This window comes from Sturnira hondurensis, unplaced genomic scaffold (assembly GCF_014824575.4).
Source record: "Sturnira hondurensis isolate 20B ecotype Veracruz unplaced genomic scaffold, ASM1482457v3 Scaffold0025379, whole genome shotgun sequence".
Classification (NCBI taxonomy): Eukaryota; Metazoa; Chordata; class Mammalia; order Chiroptera; family Phyllostomidae; genus Sturnira; species Sturnira hondurensis.
This window is the reverse complement of record NW_028098010.1, coordinates 766,900-772,271: the sequence shown is the minus strand read 5'-3', so window position 1 is coordinate 772,271 and position 5,372 is coordinate 766,900. Positions and strand designations below refer to the sequence as shown.

Here is a 5,372-nt window from a genome sequence, read left to right as displayed (position 1 = left end):
AGAGACACTTCTTTAAGGAGGACATACAGAGGGCCCAGAGACATATGAAAAAAATGCTCAGCATCATTAGTGGTTAGAGAGATGCAGATTAAAACCACAATGTGATACCATTTCACACTGGTCTGAATGGCCATCACAAACAAATCAATAAACAAGTGTTGGAGAGTTTGTGAAGAAAAGAAAATCCTAATGCATTGCTGATGGGAATGCTGACTGTTGCACCCACTTTGGGAAACAGTATGACATTTCCTCAGAAAACTAAAAATGAAACTGCTTTTTGACTCAGCAATTCCACTGTTGGGAGTGTATCCTAAGAGCCCTGAAACACCAATTCAAAAAAACTCATGCACCCCAATGTTCATAGCAGTACAATTTACAATAGCCAAATGCTGAGAGCAACCTAAATGCCCTTCATTAAATGAGTCAATCAAGACACCATGTTACTTTTACATAATGAAATACTACACAGCAGAGGGAAAGATGGGGGTCCAGCCCTTTGGGAGTGCATGGATGGAACTGCAAAGCATTATGCTAAGTGAAATAAACCAGGTAGTGAGGAATAAATACTATATGATATCACCTTTAACTAGAACATAATCAACAAAATAATAAAGCAAACAAAATATAACCAGAGTCATTGAAGTTTCAAACATTCCAACAATAGCCATAGATGAGGAGGGATGGGACAATGGAAGGAAGGGTTTTTTGGAATTACTATAAAGGACACATGAACAAAACAATGTGGGAGAATGGAAGCAAGGGAGGGAAGTGGGTTTGGGTGCGGTGGGGGGATGGTGAGGGGAAATGCAGACAAGTATAATTGAACAACAATTAAATAATTTAAACAATCAAATAAAATAAATAAATAAACAAATAAATCTTTGTTATAATTACTCTGTAAAAATAATAAATAAATACTGAATCCGATAATTATAAAAAAAACATAAAAAAACCCTCATCTTTTCTGACATCATGGAAGAACCTGGAGAATATTATGTTAAGTGAAATGAACTAGTCAGAGAAAGAAAAATACCATATGATCTCATTTATATGTGGAGCCTAATGAACAAAATAAACTCATAAACAAAATAGAAGAAGAAGCATTTTCACAGAGAACAGATTGATAGCTGTCAGAGGGGAGGAGGTTTGGGGGGCTGGATGAAAGAACTTGAAGGAATTAACAAAGGAAAACACTAACACATAGGCAGAGACAACAGTGTGGTGATAGCCAGAGGAAAGGGAGATGGGTATGGGTAGGTGGACATGAGCAAAGGGGGCCAAATGGGGATGGAAAGATACTCTGCTTGAAGTAATGTATGTAACAATATCACAAGTGTATGCATTTGTCCAAACTCAACAAGATATTTAAGTTAAATTTTTGCAACTTCTCATATATCAATTATAGCTTAATAAAGCTATCAAAATACAGGTATAGAAAGACACAAATAAAGAACACATTAGTGAACTAGAATTATATATGAAGAATTGACCAAAATGTAGTATAAGGCACAAATAATTAGATAAATACATAGAGAAAATGAAGCCTAGACAGGCTTTGAATTTGGGAACAGCATGCTACACAGTTGGAAATTTACCCAAAGCCTCTACTAGTCACCAAGTAAGCTTCCAAATTTGAGAGGAGTCTCTATAATGAAAAGCATAAAAAAAGTTCAAGCAACAATTTTTTAAAAATGACCTATCCTGGACATTCTCCAATCTCTTATAAAACTATATGTGTTTTGAAGCAATCTCATAGCTTATTGAAGACTTTGGCAATTAGACTTCAGTTACCCTTGGTATCTGGGCTGAATAGCAACTGCTGGTTTATCATTGATTCCTAATAAGAGAGATTGTCTTATTATATAAAAAGATAAGAGACTCTCTGACCTAATCAACTATTTCTACAGTGAGTGCTCTTTTTATTGAACACCCATTAGGTAAGATAAGCCCCCTAAATTTTATACTGTGAAATGCAAGGTGTATGGCCAATATCTTAGCTAATTTTATGAATAGACCAACTATTTCTTTACTCAAGCTTCCAGCTCAATGTGAGTCTTGCCTTGATTTACTGTTGAAAGAGGATCTCTGCCACCTGGGAAAAACTCAAGAAATGCCATAGCTATAGTCATATATCATAACAATGATAAATTGCTCATACTTTACCACAACTGATGCTTCCCACAGCAGGCTAACTTCAGTTAGTTGTGCTAAACATACTGACCTTATGAACATCCCAATATTGACAAAACTGTACCTTTGCAGAAAATCATGGACCACCACAAATGATCTACCTTTTAAAGTCATACCAATACAAACTTTTTTAGAAAGATACAAGTTCATCACAAGTCCCCTATATCTTGCATAAATATATATTCATATGAGAAGTCCACCACTCAAGGAAATCTGTGGTACTGAAATAGTCAATCAAGTACAGGCAGCTATCTGTACTATAGCTTACTTGACCCATACTCATACCCACTGTAATACTGAAACCACCATTGAATAGAGGTTCAATTGTAAAAAATTGTGACATGCAGAACCCACCATTACTTAAAAAAATATATATATACACTCTCATATATTTATATGTATATTCAATATATAGAATCCAGAAGAAGTAACACATGTTTGAGTGTAGTTGTTAAGGATCGTGAATGTCTCACACAAGATGGACAGCAATTTAAATATTTCACCTAAAATGTCAAATGATGTGCTTCAGTGTGATATTGTTAGGTTATATAATCACATGCTTATGATTTAGTAATAAAAGATTTTGTAGTAAAGAAGGGATGTTATTTGTGCCAGACCTTGTATATCTATACCTATCTATATAGATAGGTACAGATATAGATAGATATATAAACTTGCCAACTCTGGCAACCTTTCCAATGATACTCTCTAATAGAGCTCATTGGTTCAGCTATCTTCGGCTATTTATGAGTTGTGCATAGTAATACTTTTGTGGAGGCTGAGCTCCAAGTAATCCAAAAGCTGGGGGAAAGGGACTTTAAAGAGTCTCAGGAGAGTTTGAGGAAGCACAGTACAGTCATCTTTTTTTTTTTTTGAACAGCATCTGTCTGAAAGAGAAAATGAATGCTTTCTCTTATTAGTATAATTTTTAATGATTTTTCCCAGAGGATACCTGAATATAAAAGAGCTTGAACATTGACTTTGCTTAAAGAGGTTCCCTTCTTTTGTCCTTGGAGGTTACTTATAATAGCAAATATGATTCTTGTATTCTGGTGGAACTCAGCATAGTAAAAAAAAGTCTGGCTCATTTACACTCCTGAAAACAATGGTATTATATTCTAAAGTTGAACATTTTCATGTCTATATGTCTTGGCACATAAATAATTGTTTGTACACTTAGGTATCTATACTTACACATATACATCTAGAAACAAGTACAAGAATATTTATAGGAAAATTCTTCAAAATAACAAAGACTAGAAACAATCCAAATATATACCAGTAATATACTAGAAAAATAAATTGAAATATATTTACAAAGAAATTTTATACAGAGGAAAAAAGAATGCAGTGCGGCTACAGATTACATGGAACCATGTGAATGGCTATTAGGAATATAACATTTAAAAACACAATAAGATGTGATAAGTTTCAGAGTACTGCATATCCTAATTTTCATAAATCTCAAAAACAAGTAAAATTAGCTAATGTATTATTTTTATCTTTTACATATGATAAAAACATTTTTAAAAGAAATAATGACAAATACATAATTCAGGAAAGGTGTTAGTTACTTGTGGGGTGGGGTAAAGAGGGACACGTAGAAGAGTAGATAGATGTATGCCAAATGTTATATTTTAAAAGAATATAGAAGAGTAGATAGATGTCAAATGTTATATTTTAAAAGATAAAGGAAATAGGTTAAACTTTATTTAAATTTTTTTGATAAAATGTGCAGGGAACCTTTCTGCACTACTCAGAGAGGAACCCATATAACACTGCTTGAGTTCCTACATACCTTAAAGGGAAACTTTCCCAATGTCCAGAGTCCTTGGTGACCTGCAAATGAAGAAGAAGGATATCCTCAAATTTCTTGTAGTAGAAACCCACTAAGGGGACACCAACCTTGACTTCTAAATGCAATAGCACATCTATAAAAAAAAAAAACAGTGATGGCATCTACATCATGTATTTGAAGAGAACCTGGGAGTAGCTTCTGCTGGCAGCTTTTGTTATCATTGCCATTGAAAACCCAATTGATGTTGGTGTCAGATCTTCCCGGAATACCAGCAAGCTGTGCTGAAGTTTGCTGCTGCCACTGCACCCACTCCTACTGGTCCCTTCACTTCTGGAATCTTCACTAACCACATCTAGACAGCCTTCCTAGAGCTGAGTCTTCTGATGGTTACTGATCCTAGGGCTGACCACCAGTCTCTCACAGAGGAATCTTATGTTAACTTGTCTACCATTGCACTTAGTAACACAGACTTTCCTCTAGGCTATGTGGACTTTACCATTCCTTACAACAACAAGGAATAACAAGGGGGCTCAGTCAGTGGGTCTGATATGGTGAATGCTGCCCCAGGAAGCTCTGCATATGCTTGGCACCATCCCCCATAACCACACATCAGGGAGGTCACGCCTGATCTCTACTTCTACAGATATTCGGAAGAGACTAAAAAGGAACAACTGAAAAGGCTGTGACCAAAGAGGGATTTCAGGGTGAACGAACTGCTCCAGAGTTCACTGCTGCACAGCCTGAGTCACAGACTGCTCTCGAAGGTCCCCTTCTGAACCTATTCAGGAGTTCCCTACTTAAGACTGGACTGTTCAACTTGCCACTGACCACTGGTTTGCAGCCTTCACTGCTCAAGTCACTAAATGGATAGGGACAACTGAATGGTCTTAAGCTATTCTTCAACAAACTCTTAAACAGAGAGTATTATTCCATCATGGCTTGATGGAAAAATAAACAGTTTCTAAAAGTTGCATACATTTAAAACTATGAAGAATTCTGAGTTAAATAAGAAATAAATATAATTAAGACTGGATTCGTCAGGCTTTTCAACATAATATTATTTACTGACTGTCCAAATGGTGTATATTTCTTAATCAAATATTTTAGGGAAGAAGAAATCATTATTAGAAATGCCCTTATGTCTCCAAATTCTTCTACCATCAACCTGCTATTTTATTTAAAATTTATGTAATTACCCATTTAATGCTTTCACCCAATATATAACTTTTTTATTTTTTAAAAAGATTTTATTTATTTATTTTTAGAGGGGAAGGGAAGGAGAGAAGGAGAGAAACATCAATGTATGGTTGCCTCTTGTGAGTCCCCTGCCGGGAACTGGTCTGCAACCCAGGCATGTGCCCTGACTGGGAATTGAACCGCAATT

At 35.5% G+C, this 5,372-nt stretch overlaps 1 pseudogene; it reads left to right on the top strand.

Moving 5' to 3' along the window:
* The first annotated feature begins 4,008 nt into the window (after nucleotides 1–4,008).
* On the top strand, nucleotides 4,009–4,879 carry LOC118982483 (40S ribosomal protein SA-like; annotated as a pseudogene).
* The last annotated feature ends 493 nt before the right edge of the window (nucleotides 4,880–5,372 follow it).